Source organism: Hyperolius riggenbachi, chromosome 4, assembly GCF_040937935.1.
Source record: "Hyperolius riggenbachi isolate aHypRig1 chromosome 4, aHypRig1.pri, whole genome shotgun sequence".
NCBI lineage: Eukaryota > Metazoa > Chordata > Amphibia > Anura > Hyperoliidae > Hyperolius > Hyperolius riggenbachi.
The window spans coordinates 219,167,506-219,184,149 of record NC_090649.1 but is presented as its reverse complement, the minus strand read 5'-3'; the positions used below and the strand labels follow the sequence as shown (position 1 = coordinate 219,184,149).

Genomic DNA, 16,644 nt, shown 5'->3' with positions numbered 1-16,644 from the left:
CACGCTATTCTTACAACCTGAGACAAAATCAGTAGATTGTCTGGAATAGAATTCAAAGAAAGCACTTCTATCCCTCTTCAGATATCTATAGTACATATCTACCTGTTCAGATGTGAAATCAACATTAACTGTTTTTTTAGCAGGTAAAGCAGAAGCTACAGAACATGATGCAGAGACAATTCTCTGCCATGCCGTCAGCAAGAAGGAGGCTTTCCCATACTTGCATATTCCCTGATTGATCAGAGTCTGGAGGGAATCTATGCAAGCTTGAACAGTCTGCTTGTTTTTGTTTGAATTATAATCAAGAAATCCTGCTCGGTCACTCTCAAACAAATTAATCAGAACTGTTATCTTTTTATTGGTAAATGGAGGCAGATAGTGGTCTCCTGGAGTGGGGAATGCAAGATCATACCACAGTTTGATTATGCATTCAAAATCAGGTGCATAAAAAGCTCCATCTTTAATATAACCATACACTTGGCTAATAAACTTTAGCAACTCTTCTCTGGGGTAGTTTGCAAAGAAATCACGACATTCATCCTCTGCATCCTCAGCCAATAATGCATAATAATCCAGATCTTGCGGACTCATTCTGACAGACAACAGATTCTCAGTATCCTGTACAACTGCAGTGGTCAGTAAATGTATGGCCAGAACTTTCCTGATACCTCCATGTCGTCATACTTCCTGGGTTAGCTCCTCCCCCTTAACCCCTATAGGACCCCTACAAAACTATAAATAAGGTCATGGCCCCTATAGCCTCATTCTCTTTTTTGTCCTCAAACACTATAGGATCCAGGGTAAAAGTAAGATATATTGTATGTATGTTATTGGTTTTTTTATTTGCAGGAAAGTCTCTTTGAGCACCTTACCCTTAAGAAGTCAGGTTTTTCTATCTTAATTCTTTTCCTGACTATATACAGAATGTCCCTTCAAAGCTACTAAATGTGCTATCATAAGGGAATTCTAGGATCATTGGGCATTTTCTGAGGCTAAATGCTTCATAGGATTCACTGTGTCCCCTTTTGGGTAAATGTTTTGTTTATATACCTTTTATCCGCTGTGTGGAGTGTCTGGTGTGTGGCCTCGGTAGCTGGTCGGCATAAATGGCAGGTCGGCGTGTGGTTTCTAATCCCTGCTATCTCCTCTGCCTCGTGTGAATTCGCCGCTCGCGCTGGCGTCCGGAAATGGCTTCTGCGCGTCAGATTAGCGGCGGCCATCTTGGGGAAGGGCAGCGTGCCCTAGGAGCGCAGGGACGCTTGTTACGCGTCTGGGGGCGGCGTATTTAAGTCAGACAGAGCCAGTAGGAGCTCTGTCTGCATAGACAACGGAGGGGTTGCGCAGCTCAACGCTGGTGTCCGGATAGAGCCTGCTATATTTTCCTGAGTCTATATAGTGCACTGGATGAGAAGCTACAAGTAAGTCAGGATTCTCATGTTGGTTTTTATGTATATATTGTAAACAAGGCAGAGTCTATTCTTCAAAAAGCATAATTGCATATATTTTGTGGTTGCTCAGATAGATGTATATTTTTATATACATGCATACTCAGTTGGTTGATTCATTAGGGGTTTTCTGTTCTGTTTGTTTCTTTCACAGTGAATCCTGCCACTGACAATGATCCACCTGGTCCATCAGGGTAAGGTTTTTATTAAAGGGGACCACATAAAAAAAAAAAAAAGACAGAAATGTATAAGAGATTCTAATAGCAATTAAATTATTGCTTTTCTCTTATAGTGCACTGGATGAGGCAAGAGGACGGTCGAAGTCTAATAGACTACGCTCCAAGTCCAGATCCAGATCCAGATCAAAGAAGCATAAGTCCAAGAAAAGCAAAAGCAAATCTTCTCGTTCGAGATCAAGATCTCGATCTAGAAGACGTTCGTCTAGATCTTCGCATCATAGACGGCGATATCGTTATTCCAGGAGTAGATCTCCTATGTACAGACAATTGCCAGAAAAAGGTCAATGCTGGGCATGTACCAAGCAGGCCATGGTAGACAAGACTGTATGTGATTCTTGCTTCAGTCAATTGGCTAGGACGCAAGAGGAAAAGACAGAGGATTTATCTGAGATTATTAGAAGAGTTGAGCACCTGGCTGGGCCGTTGGCTGAGCACCTGGCTGGGCCGTTGGCTGAGCACCTGGCTGGGCCGTTGGCTGACACCCCGATACAGTCTGTGCGGGCTGGAGCGGAGCCTGTGCGGGCTGGAGCGAAAATTCTGTAGACTGGATGCAAGATTCTGCGGAACAAACGGTTGGATTGGTTTCTGGTGTATGTAAAATCTGCAAGAGTTGTGAAATGAAGGCTAGAGTCTGTATAACTTGTGTCACAGGAACATCGGCTGGAGGCTGCACCAGACAGGAGTCGGCTGGAGGCTGCACCAGACAGGAGTCGGCTGGAGGCTGCACCAGACAGGAGTCGGCTGGAGGCTGCACCAGACAGGAGTCGGCTGGAGGCTGCACCAGACAGGAGTCGGCTGGAGGCTGCACCAGACAGGAGTCGGCTGGAGGCTGCACCGGACAGGAACTGATTGGAGTAATGGATGCTGTTGGAAAGTATTTGCGTTTTGTTTTATGAACCAATCTGGAAACAGGAACAGGTTCTTGTGAAGTAACCGGAAATTGCCATGACCAAGGTGTGGATTTGATGGCGGTTTGTAATTTTACAGGCTTTTTACTTTTTACAGGTTCTGAGCTCTGTACATGGTTGGAGATATATGGAGGGTGAGCAGAAGGAGGAGAGTGGAAACAGGAAGAAAGGATCTCACGCCAGACAGTAACCAACATAGAAGCAAATTCACGCTTTCAGAGCTTATGCAGCATCAGTGATTCAGTTGCATGTATACAGGCAGACACAAAACCTTCACTTTTCTCACCGTAATAATTAATAAATCCTTCTCTATCCTTTCTCAGAAAATCAAACAAATCATCAATCAGTTCAGAGTCAAAAATAAAATTAAATTCTTCCTTGCTGGGAGACTGACATTGGAGCTGTTTAACTGCAGTGGACTGGGAGTGAGTGGTATTCAGAGGGTTAACAGAAGGAATATCTAAGGGCAGGATCTCTGAATAGGCAGCAATTAAGGCAGCAGCTGGTTCATGCTTACAACATTTCTTATGCATTAATTTTTCCACGCTATTCTTACAACCTGAGACAAAATCAGTAGATTGTCTGGAATAGAATTCAAAGAAAGCACTTCTATCCCTCTTCAGATATCTATAGTACATATCTACCTGTTCAGATGTGAAATCAACATTAACTGTTTTTTTAGCAGGTAAAGCAGAAGCTACAGAACATGATGCAGAGACAATTCTCTGCCATGCCGTCAGCAAGAAGGAGGCTTTCCCATACTTGCATATTCCCTGATTGATCAGAGTCTGGAGGGAATCTATGCAAGCTTGAACAGTCTGCTTGTTTTTGTTTGAATTATAATCAAGAAATCCTGCTCGGTCACTCTCAAACAAATTAATCAGAACTGTTATCTTTTTATTGGTAAATGGAGGCAGATAGTGGTCTCCTGGAGTGGGGAATGCAAGATCATACCACAGTTTGATTATGCATTCAAAATCAGGTGCATAAAAAGCTCCATCTTTAATATAACCATACACTTGGCTAATAAACTTTAGCAACTCTTCTCTGGGGTAGTTTGCAAAGAAATCACGACATTCATCCTCTGCATCCTCAGCCAATAATGCATAATAATCCAGATCTTGCGGACTCATTCTGACAGACAACAGATTCTCAGTATCCTGTACAACTGCAGTGGTCAGTAAATGTATGGCCAGAACTTTCCTGATACCTCCATGTCGTCATACTTCCTGGGTTAGCTCCTCCCCCTTAACCCCTATAGGACCCCTACAAAACTATAAATAAGGTCATGGCCCCTATAGCCTCATTCTCTTTTTTGTCCTCAAACACTATAGGATCCAGGGTAAAAGTAAGATATATTGTATGTATGTTATTGGTTTTTTTATTTGCAGGAAAGTCTCTTTGAGCACCTTACCCTTAAGAAGTCAGGTTTTTCTATCTTAATTCTTTTCCTGACTATATACAGAATGTCCCTTCAAAGCTACTAAATGTGCTATCATAAGGGAATTCTAGGATCATTGGGCATTTTCTGAGGCTAAATGCTTCATAGGATTCACTGTGTCCCCTTTTGGGTAAATGTTTTGTTTATATACCTTTTATCCGCTGTGTGGAGTGTCTGGTGTGTGGCCTCGGTAGCTGGTCGGCATAAATGGCAGGTCGGCGTGTGGTTTCTAATCCCTGCTATCTCCTCTGCCTCGTGTGAATTCGCCGCTCGCGCTGGCGTCCGGAAATGGCTTCTGCGCGTCAGATTAGCGGCGGCCATCTTGGGGAAGGGCAGCGTGCCCTAGGAGCGCAGGGACGCTTGTTACGCGTCTGGGGGCGGCGTATTTAAGTCAGACAGAGCCAGTAGGAGCTCTGTCTGCATAGACAACGGAGGGGTTGCGCAGCTCAACGCTGGTGTCCGGATAGAGCCTGCTATATTTTCCTGAGTCTATATAGTGCACTGGATGAGAAGCTACAAGTAAGTCAGGATTCTCATGTTGGTTTTTATGTATATATTGTAAACAAGGCAGAGTCTATTCTTCAAAAAGCATAATTGCATATATTTTGTGGTTGCTCAGATAGATGTATATTTTTATATACATGCATACTCAGTTGGTTGATTCATTAGGGGTTTTCTGTTCTGTTTGTTTCTTTCACAGTGAATCCTGCCACTGACAATGATCCACCTGGTCCATCAGGGTAAGGTTTTTATTAAAGGGGACCACATAAAAAAAAAAAAAAGACAGAAATGTATAAGAGATTCTAATAGCAATTAAATTATTGCTTTTCTCTTATAGTGCACTGGATGAGGCAAGAGGACGGTCGAAGTCTAATAGACTACGCTCCAAGTCCAGATCCAGATCCAGATCAAAGAAGCATAAGTCCAAGAAAAGCAAAAGCAAATCTTCTCGTTCGAGATCAAGATCTCGATCTAGAAGACGTTCGTCTAGATCTTCGCATCATAGACGGCGATATCGTTATTCCAGGAGTAGATCTCCTATGTACAGACAATTGCCAGAAAAAGGTCAATGCTGGGCATGTACCAAGCAGGCCATGGTAGACAAGACTGTATGTGATTCTTGCTTCAGTCAATTGGCTAGGACGCAAGAGGAAAAGACAGAGGATTTATCTGAGATTATTAGAAGAGTTGTCAGAGAGGAGGTATCTGTCCAAGATCCTGCTAGTTCTCTGCCAGAAGAGCAGGGGGATACAGAGGAGGCAGAGGACGCAGAAATCGCTTGCTTATTCGACTTTAAACTTACAAATCCCTTTATAACAGCTGTCAAGGAGGCCCTTGAGTGGTCAGACCCTCCGGTAGAGCAGGAACAGAGTAAACAATATTATTCTCATCTGACTAAAAAAAAAACTAACACATTCCCCATAATTAGGGAAATCAAGGAGTTAATCACTGAGGAGTGGAAGAAAATCGAGAACAAGCAACCTCAGCACAATCGATTTACTAAATTATATCCTCTCAAGGAAGAGGAACTTCCTTTTCTATATAATCCACCTACAGTTGATGCATCGCTATCCAGACTTGTAAAGCATGTGACTCTACCTAAGGAGGATGCAGCTATATTTAAAGAACCTCTTGAGAGAAGAGTTGATAATGACCTGAGGAAGTCATATCTCTTATCAGGTTCAACATGTAGGCCTGCGATTGCTCTTACATTGGTGGCCAAGGCAATCAGAGTTTGGACAAACAACATTGAGCAAGCTATAATAGCAGACGCAGATAAAAATGATATCGTATCGGCAATGGAAGACCTAAAGATCGCTGCGGACTTTGTTGGGGAGGCGTCCATGGACATACTGAGATCATCATCCCGGAATATGATTATTTCAGTAACCGCAAAAAGGGCATTATGGCTCAAACCATGGATGGCGGACATTGCATCCAAGCAAAACTGGATAAAGATTCCGTTTGATGGGTCAACTCTCTTCGGTTCTGAGATGGATAAGGCGATCTCGAGAGTGACAAGAGGAAGATCAGGATTGATACCCCAAGACAGGCCACCTAGGAAAAATTTCTCAACATTCAAGAGACCTCAAAATAATCGCTATAAGGAAGCAAGATCGTATAAGCCAGGTCGTCAGTTCAAGAGGAATTGGAAAAGCTCTCAGGCATCTCTGGCCAGATCCATCAAATCCAACATCCAGTCTTCAGGACAGGCAAAGCAGTCCTTTTGAAACAACGCCCACCCAGGTGTCTCCGGTGGGTTCAAGATTAAGAGCCTTCAGGGACATTTGGGTGGAGAAAATTCCGGACAAATGGGCGATATCCACCATATCCAAGGGTCACAGATGGAATTTCCGTCACAGACCAAGGAACAGATTTCTACTTTCCACAATTCCGAAAAGCCCTCAGAAAGCAAAGACATTCTTAGACTACATACAATGTTTGCAAACACAGAATGCAGTGACACCAGTCCCTTCTCAAGAGAAAGGCCAAGGGGTCTATTCACATTTGTTCCTGGTGCAAAAGAAAAGTGGGGGATTTGGGCCGGTGATCGACCTCAAATATCTAAACAATCTAATTGTAATACCAAGATTCAAGATGGAATCTCTCCAATCGATAATCTTAGTGGTTATGCCAAACGACCTGATGGTATCCATCGATCTGCAGGACGCATACCTCCACATACCGATTAATCAGGAATACCAGAAATATCTAAGGTTTCGTGTGAACAACATACATCTTCAGTTCTCCGCCCCGCCGGTTGGGCTTTCTACAGCTCCACAAACTTTTACAAAGATTCTGGTGGCAGCCATAGCACAGCTAAGATTGAAGGGGATAAGAGTCTACCATTATCTCGACGATATCCTAATCCTGGCAGATACAGTGGAGAAACTCGAGTCTCACAAGAATCAGACAATACAATTCCTAACCGACTTGGGATGGATCATCAACTGGCAGAAGAGCCAATTAATACCCGCCAAGGAAATAGTTTACCTAGGAGCATTGTTCAACACTCACCAGCAAACAGTGTCACTTCCACAGGAGAAGATATGGAAGTTCAAGAAGGTAATAGGTCATATTCTTCAATACTCAACCTTGTCGGCCAGGCAATGTCTTCAGGTCCTGGGGATGATGTCGTCCACTTTACCGATGATCAAGTGGTCGAGGTGGCACATGAGACCTTTTCAGATGATCTTTCTCTCACAATGGAACCAAGCGTCCATGAACCAGAAAATAAGGATCTCGATGACATGCAGGCTTTCGCTAGTATGGTGGACAAAGACCAAGAATTTGAGTCAGGGTCACTCTTTAAGCACGTATTCATGGATCACGATTACGTCGGATGCGAGCCAGATCGGATGGGGAGCACATTGTGGTCAGAACTGGATCCAGGGGACATGGCCCCGGATGGAAAGAAGGATTGTTTCCAATGTGTTAGAGCTCAGAGCTGTTGTCAAGGCAGTCTATGCATTTGCTCAGAAGATAAAGGGATATGCCCTATGCATACAATCAGACAACCGGGCAACGGTGGCCTATATACAGAAGCAGGGAGGAACAAGGAGTGTCACGTTATTGACGGAACTGGCGCCACTGATGTCATGGGCGGAGGAGAACCTACTGGCAATCAAAGCAGTTTACTTGCCTGGGAAGATGAACATTCAAGCGGACCTGCTGTCCAGGAGACGTTTAGACAACAACGAATGGCAGCTAAACAGGAATGTATTCAAGCACATAATTCAATTATGGGGGCTGCCTCAGGTGGATCTCTTTTCATCACACCTCAACAATCAATTGCCTATATTCTTCTCGAGACATCAGGTTCCGAACACGAGTGGAGTGGATGCACTGGCAATTCCATGGCAGTCACTGAGGGTATATGCATTCCCTCCGGTTCCACTACTGCTGAGGTTTCTGAAGAAACTACAAACAGAGAATGTGGTAGCAATAGTAATTGCTCCTTTCTGGCCGAAGAGGCCCTGGTTCCCTCTGCTGATCAGCATGTCAACATGTTCCCCAATCAGGTTACCAGCATCACCAGATCTGTTGTCTCAGAACGGTCTCTTCCACCAGAATCCGGAGATTCTTGCGCTATTGGCCTGGAAGTTGAGAGGAGGATTCTGTTAAATGTGGGGTTTTCATCAGCTGTTGTGGAAACTCTGCTACAGGCAAGGAAGACCTCAACTAACAAATCTCATCACAGAATATGGAAGAAATTCATCGATTTCTCTACAAGTAGGGGTGTAGATTTTTCTTTCACCATCAGTTCCTCACATCCTGGACTTTATGCAAACAGGTGTCGACTTGGGTCTCGGAGTCAGTACCCTTAGGGGTCAGGTATCGGCAATATCAGCTCTGATAGGGCAGAGATTATCATCAGATAGATTAGTCCAGCAGTTCTTTCAGGCAATGTTGAAAATCAGACCTCCTGTAAAGAAAATCATGCCATCTTGGGATCTCCCTCTAGTGTTGGAGTATCTTTCTTCATCAACATTTGAACCAATTCATTCATGTTCAATCTGGAATTTAACATTGAAAGCTACTTTTCTGGTGGCAATTTCTTTGGGCAGAAGAGTGTCAGAAATTCAGGCTTTGGGAGTTCTTGATCCCCATATTGTATTTTTTCCTGACAGAGTGGTTCTCAGACCGGTACTAAGTTTCCTTCCCAAGGTAGTATCAGTCAAACATCTAAACCAGGAATGGACGTTACCATCATTCCCTGCAGAGGAGGGTCAGCCTGATGGGCATCCATTAGACATTTCAAGGGTTCTGAAACAATACATCCTATCTACTCAGTCATTTAGAAAATCTAATCACTTATTCGTCTGTCCCTCAGGTCCCAGAAAGGGCAAGGAGGTGACGGCAAGGACTATTGCCACTTGGATTGTTAGATTAATTAGGGCTGCTTATAGAAAGAAAGGGTCATTGGATATGCCTTGTACTTCAGCCCATTCAACCAGGAGTGTCTCAGCATCATGGGCAGCATCTGCGGGAGTTTCCCTCTCTACAATCTGTAAAGCAGCAAATTGGTCTTCACCAAATACATTTATTAAACATTATTGTATTGATCCTTCTTTGTTGACGACTGTGAATTTTGGAAAGAAAGTTTTGTCTGCTGTTGATAAATAAGTTTTTGCATTAGACCCACCCGTCTGATTTTTATTTGTGGATGCTAGTTATATCCCAGGAAGTATGACGACATGGAGGTATCAGGAAAGCAGAAAATTTGTACTTACCTCGGTAATTTTCCTTTCCTGATATAACTCCATGTCGGCATACGACCCACCCATATTGCTCAGTAAGTGTTTGAGTACTATTTACAAGAATGAGGCTATAGAGGCCATGACCTTATTTATAGTTTTGTACGGGTCCTATAGGGGTTAAGGGGGAGGAGCTAACCCAGGAAGTATGCCGACATGGAGTTATATCAGCAAAGGAAAATTACCGAGGTAAGTACAAATTTTCTGCTTTCTGTCAGGGGCCTGAGCGGAGAAACAGGGTTTGACCACAGTTTGCAGTATACAGACACTGGAACAAGGAATTAAGGTGCAAAAATAACGATTTATTGCAAATGCAATAGAGCACGCATATATGCAAGCGTAATGCAGTATCACACAAACATATGTACAGCACACAATATATATGAATAACCCGGGAAGCAGTGACAAATATATGTAACACCTGACTATCTATCTATCTAAAGTGCACAATAATATATACAGGAAATATATTCACAATCGCAGTACAGACAGGGATCAGGCAGAATATCAGAGTCAAACAGGAGAGCAAAGTCAGCAACAGGTTATCAGAAAGCACAGTACCAGGGATTAGACAAAAGCAAGGTCTCAGACAGCATAAACAGGTTTGGCAACAGGAAGGCATACATAGGAATCAGGGCAAGGAACAGGAACCAGGGTGTCCAGAACTCAGACCTGGGAACATAAAGTTCTGGCGATTAGCAGGGGGAAGAGGCAGTCCTTAAATAGTCCATGTGATAGCAAACAGGATGCAGCTGGTGGTGAGAGTTCACTTGAAACCACCCGGAGGCCAAACAAGGAACTGCAAGTCCTTAAAATAGTATTCACAGGCCCCCTGCTGGTGGATGGTGGAGGTTCAGGATAATTCAAAGTCCCCAGAGCCCTCTGCTGATGGAATAAAAGAAGTCCAGGACAGTCCTGTTCCATGTTGCCACCAGCAGGCAGAAAGTGGCAATACAAGGTTCCTGACAATACTACTTCTCCTGAGTACGGCAATACCACATGTGTGGCACTTTTTTGCAGCCTAACTGCGCTAAGGGGCCCAAAGTCCAATGAGCACCTTTAGGCTTTACAGGGGTGCTTACAATTAGGCACCCCCCAAAATGCCAGGACAGTAAACACACCCCACAAATGACCCCATTTTGGAAAGTAGACACTTCAAGGTATTCAGAGAGGAGCATAGTGAGTCCGTGGCAGATTTCAATTTTTTTTGTCACAAGTTAGAAGAAATGGAAACTTTTTTTTTGTCACAAAGTGTCATTTTCCATTAACTTGTGACAAAAATAAGATCTTCTATGAACTTACCATGCCTCTCAGTGAATACTTTGGGATGTCTTCTTTCCAAAATGGGGTCATTTGGGGGGTAGTTATACTATCTTGGAATTCTAGCACCTCATGAAACATGACAGGTGTTCAGAAAAGTCAGAGATGCTTCAAAATGGGAAAATTCACTTTTGGCACCATAGTTTGTAAACGCTATAACTTTAACCCAAACCAATAAATATACACTGAATGGATTTTTTTTTTATCAAAGACATGTAGCAGAATAAATTTGGACAAAAATGTATACAGAAATTTTACTTTATTTGAAAAATGTCAGCACAGAAAGTAAAAAAAAATCATTTTTTTGACAAAATTTATGTCTTTTTTGATGAATATAATAAAAACTAAAACTCGCAGCAGCAATCAAATAGCACCAAAAGAAAGCTGTATTAGTGACAAGAAAAGGAGGTAAAATTCATTTAGGTGGTAGGTTGTGTGACCGAGCAATAAACCATGAAAGCTGCAGTGGTCTGAATGGAGAAAAAGGCTCTGGTCCTTAAGGGGGGAAAAGACTGTGGTCCTCAAGTGGTTAAAGAACTCTGCCGAGTATCCGTCAGGTCCAGGAGATTTTTGGTTTGCTAGTCCTTTGATCGTTTCTCTGACCTCCTGCACAGTGATTTTAGTATTTAACTCTTGTATTTGATCTTCTGTGAGTTTCTTAACTGGGAGAGCTGTGAGAACCGATATGAATCTAGATGAGTCTGCATGGGTGGAGGAGTATGATTTTTCAAAAAAGTTTTTAAATATGGTATAAATAATTTTTGGGTTAGATTGGGGATCTCCTTTCTCATCTTTAAAGAGACTCCGTAACAAAAATTGCATCCTGTTTTTTATCATCCTACAAGTTCCAAAAGCTATTCTAATGTGTTCTGGCTTACTGCAGCACGTTCTACTATCACCATCTCTGTAATAAATCAACTTATCGCTCTCTTGTCAGACTTGTCAGCCTGTGTCTGGAAGGCTGCCAAGTTCTTCAGTGTTGTGGTTCTGTGATGCATCTCCCCCCTCCAACCCCCTTTCTGCACACTGCCTGTGTATTATTTAGATTAGGACAGCTACTCTCTTCTCTCTTATCTTTTACAAGCTGGATAAATACTCCTCTGCGCTGGCTGGGCTTTCACATACTGAGGAATTACATACAGGCAGAGCTGTCTGCACTCTGCAGGAAGAAACAGCCTGACACTTCAGTGGAAGATAGCTGCAGGGGGAAAGAAACACACAAATGATCTCTTGAGATTAAAAAGGAAGGGTGTATACAGCCTGCTTGTGTATGAATGTATTTTCTATGTGTGGACATACTGTACATCAACCTACTTCCTGTTTTGGTGGCCATTTTGTTTGTTTATAAACAAACTTTTTAAAACTGTTTTTAACCACTTTTAATGCGGCGAGGAGCGACGAAATTGTGACAGAGGGTAATAGGAGATGTCCCCTAACACACTGGTATGTTTACTTTTGTGCGATTTTAACAATACAGATTCTCTTTAAGTTTTAAGGCTTGCTGTGGAGCTCCTTTTTGAGCAGCCCTGGGCCCCACAAAAGCAGGGCCCTTTCCGGTGTTCCTCGAAGGGAACCTACCCCTTTGCCTTCAGCGCAGGGGGTACATGGGGTCCTCCGACACACAAAGGATTGGAGGACCCCAACGTGCCCTGTGGATACCCACAGGGCCTGACCATGTGGCATCCCGCATGGTCCGGGTGGCTCCCCCGAGAGGGAGCCGGGGCGGGGACCGATGTCCCCGGTGCCAGCAAGCGGTGGTGAGAGCCCGCCTGGGCAAGTGCATTCATTGTCAGCCTTGTATGGCTGAGGGTGCATAATCTGTTATTGGAACTGTGCCTACACCTTGAACTGTGTACTACTAAGGCTGCCCTATCTGAAAAGCAATAGTTTGCAATTGAATTGAGGGGGATGCCTGGTGAGCGGTGTAATCGCACCTTACAGCTATCATAGACTATAAACAGTCTTCAAGCGGACAGTGTCAGTATACTGAGTCAGCCTTACAGTGTGGAAGATCAAGAATCAAAGAGGATGTATGTTGCAGCATCTGGGCGGTGGATTTGAAGCATTTATTAACTCAAGTCAGATTTGTATTGTGGAGTACGATTGCTTTGCTGTTATGTGTGGTTCAGTGTGTATGGTCAGCTGACATCTAGCTATACACGGCCGTGTATTTTAGGGGGGGGATAAGGGGGTTTTCTGTGACTGCATTTTGATTCAATAAACTTTTGTGATATTTGCTAGCAGACGCTTTCCATAGTCTTTTCTATCTATCTGCCAGCAAGCTGGACCCGAGCTTGCGGCCGGTGTTATAAAAATTCCGCTCTCTTCCTAGCCAAAAGGCCGGGGAGCTGCGTTATTCGGCTATGCATATGGGCAGTACAGAGCTAAGTACCTAACTCCGCCTGGGATTTCCCACGTCCCGGGTTTTTCGGGTACTCCTGGAACGCCACTTCCAGGGGCAGTACGCCTAAGCAAAGCCCTCAGCCTTCCAGCTTCGACTTTGGTAGATCCATCTAGTCAGAATCTAGGGAACGTAAGAACAACAGTGGACACCCGTAGTAGAGGATTTGGGGGTGCAAGCAGAGAGGGAAATACGACAAGCCAAGAGGGAACAAGCTGAATGGCGATACCAGACCGAGAGGGAACGACTCCAGGCTGAGAGGGAAAGACTCCAGGCCGAGAGGGGAAGTGCTGAGCATCAACACCAGCTGGAGCTGGCTAAACTTCAGCAGCAGAACCGGTCTGCTGGACCCGCAGAGCGCGAAGGTGAGCGAGTCCACACAATCCCCCTGGATAAGTTCCCCGCTATGGACAAAGACTCTGACATAGACACTTTCTTACAGGGGTTTGGAAGGACTTGTCATCAGTATGGGGTACCCCGAGAGCAGTGGGCAAGGTATCTCACACCAGGGCTGAGAGGCAAGGCCCTGGAGGCATTTGTGAGTCTCCCCCAGGAGAAAGAAGCAGACTTTGAGGCAATTAAGCAAGCCATCATTACGCGGTACCACCTCACGCCAGAGGTGTATCGCAAACGTTTCAGGACAGTGCAGCGAGATCCTAACAACAGTTACCTGGATCATGCTTGCAACCTGCGCACTGCCTTCCAGCAGTGGTTAAAAGGACTGGCAGTCACAACCTTTGATGCCCTGCAGGAACTGATGATCAAGGACTAGTTCCTACACACTTGTCCTGCTGAGGTCCGGTTTTGTACTGGACCAAGAGCCAAAGACTGTGGATGAGGCCGCGAAAGTCGCTGATTTCTACACAGCCCATCGAGCATCAGAGTCCCGGAGGACTACAACACCCAGCTGGAGGGAAGAACAGATCGCTAAACCTGCTTCACCCATCATCCAGAGGAGGCAAGCACCGCCGTCTCCTGGATTCAAGTCACTAAACCCTGGCACCCGGAAATGCTTTGTATGTGACAGGGTGGGTCATATCAGCATGACTTGCCCCGAGAGGAAGAGGGAGGCCCCAGAAGCCAGTGAGGCCTCAAACCCCAGTGAAGTCCAAACTGCTTTGTGTGCTACCAGAAATGCCACTGGCTATGCAGAGAATCTGCAACCTGTTATGGTTGGGGATACAGTTACCACCGGCCTGAGGGACACTGGTGCAGAGGTGACTCTAGTGCACCCCCAGCTTGTGAATCCGGAGGAGTACATTCCTGGCAAGACTATGGCTGCCAAAGGAGTTGGGGGTGTCAGCCCAGCCATACCCACTGCATGGGTTCACCTGGACTGGGGTGCCGGCAGTGGAATGAGAAAAGTGGGGGTAACTGATGCCATCCCCACGAACGTTTTGTTGGGTACTGACCTGGGACAGTTAGTGGCCCGGTATGAGCCTACTCCAACCCCCGTGGAGCCCGCTTCCCCAGCAGAAGTCCAGGACTCTTGCAAGGTACCGTTTGATAACTCTGTGCAAGTGGGGGGTGCTGGTGAGCCTCCAGGGGTTAAGGACTGTGTACTAGGAGCCAGCCCTAGTGAGTCTCCAGTGCCTAGGCCTGGAGCGTGACATGTTGATACAGAGAATGCAGAAACTGATGATGTCATGACGCACGGACTATCAAGGTAATCGATGCAGGAACTCTGATGCTACAGATAATGTTGATGTTGTATGTGATGTTCTAAATGACAATATGTGTAGGGCCGATCATGCTGATGTCATATGTGTTGTACTACATAATGATGCTGGTCATGTGGACACTCCGTCGGCTGCAGGAGTAACCAGCAGTGTTCGCTGGGCTGCAGCAGATGAACTGCCCACTGAAGGGGCAGATGGCACCAGACCAGATCTTTCCCCTTCAGATGATTTTGAGATAAAAGGTATGAGCAATGATGTGTGATACGGACACTCCCTCCACTGCAGTGGTAACCAGCAGCGCTAGTGGGTCTACAGCAGAGGGACTGTCCACTGAAGTGGCAGATGTTGCCGGGTCACTGAGGGCCTAGGAGCCTCTCGGTTTGCAGCCTCCCTGGCATGTGTGACAGGCAGCACTGAGCTCTCTGGGGCTGTTCGATTTGGCAGTAGCCTGGAAGAGCTCAGGGGTCTGGCCAGCAGGTCACCAGCTGGGAGGGGCAGGCTGAGAGGGTTCTGGGAAGTTATTCCCTCGGAGCTGTCCGAAGTGGAGGAGGCAGACCGGCAGTTAATCGTTCCCCAAAGGGACAGAGAGATAGCTCCTGCCACTATAGAGAAAGTGCGTGTAGTGACTATCGGAACCCTTCCTCAGCTGCAGCACTGTCTCTATGCTCGCGAATTCACGGTCATCACGGACCATCATCCCCCTGGTTGATTAAGTCAGGTTGCCGGGGGCAGCAACACATTGCAGCAACCTGACCTAGTTTTCCAACCGTGTAGCTTAGAGCTAACTGCCAGTTGGGGAACCCTCCTGAGAATGCTAAGGAGTTACCCCACCAGGCCAGGCCGGCAGTGTAGGCGCTGGCAAGACGATTCATCGGAATCGTCTGCCAGTGCCATCTTGAAGAGGGGAGGTGTCATGATATCACAGCTAGTTATGATGTTGGGATAATACAGAAGCCTTATTTTCCCATTTTGATGTCTGCTGTGTACTCTGTCTGTGTCATGTGTATGTCTGCCTAAACCCAGTCTGGCTTTGGGGGAAGCTGTGATTGTCTGTATGTCAATGACAACTACATTTGCATTTAGTCCCTCTGGTAGCAGGGTACGGCTAATTAGTAGCCACTTGGCAAAGAATAGTCTGGGTCTGCATGGCTTTTGAACTCTGTGTACATGTAGACAGTCCATTGTCCCAATATACAAATCAGGACCAACTGAGTCTGGGAACTTCAAAGGCTAACAGGAAAACTACTATTGTCTGCATTGAATAGATCAATTAGGGACTGTCTACCTAGCCGCTAATTAGGAGATGGCTAATTAGTCAATAGCCAGTCAGGTCCTTACCTTTGATCTGCTAGGAAATACTGTCACCAATGTGTTTGTCACCTGGAGTAGGGAAGTCCTTTTGATGTGTTAAGATACAATTTTACCTGTGGTCTGAATATTGGGCTGGAAGCGTTTGAGTGTTTGAAGTCGGCAAAGATCAAAAGTGGGACAGGAAAAACCTTTGAAGTTGCATGTCACAGCCAAAGAGGATATGAAAGGCTCCTGGATCTGGGCATTTGAGTGGCCCTGGGCCACATATTTTGCAATAAAACATCAGCTAGGCTAGTCACAATCTGTAGTTCTTTAGAGATAGCAAAACGCTAGGAATAACCTGGTTCCTGACCAGAAGCTGCGTTCTCCCGCAAACAACGCTCAGATCTATATGCCGGTAATATTTATTCCCATTTTATTTTAAGCAAACTGTCTTCCTGTGTATCTTTGTAACTTTTATTTTGTAATTTTTACTTTTTTATTTGTACATTTTGTGTATATATTATTTTCTGCATTGTTCCACTTTTTTCTGGAATATTAAATCGTTATTTAATAAGTTTCACTTCTGCTGTACTAAGCCTAGAGAAGAGACTGCAGTGCAACTTGCGTTACAAGATTCAGTGCCTGATTGTGCCTTGCTAC

The 16,644-nt window shown here is 45.0% G+C and overlaps 1 pseudogene; it reads left to right on the top strand.

The window, feature by feature from the left end:
• The first annotated feature begins 13,271 nt into the window (after positions 1–13,271).
• Positions 13,272–14,622, top strand: LOC137504754 (uncharacterized; annotated as a pseudogene).
• The last annotated feature ends 2,022 nt before the right edge of the window (positions 14,623–16,644 follow it).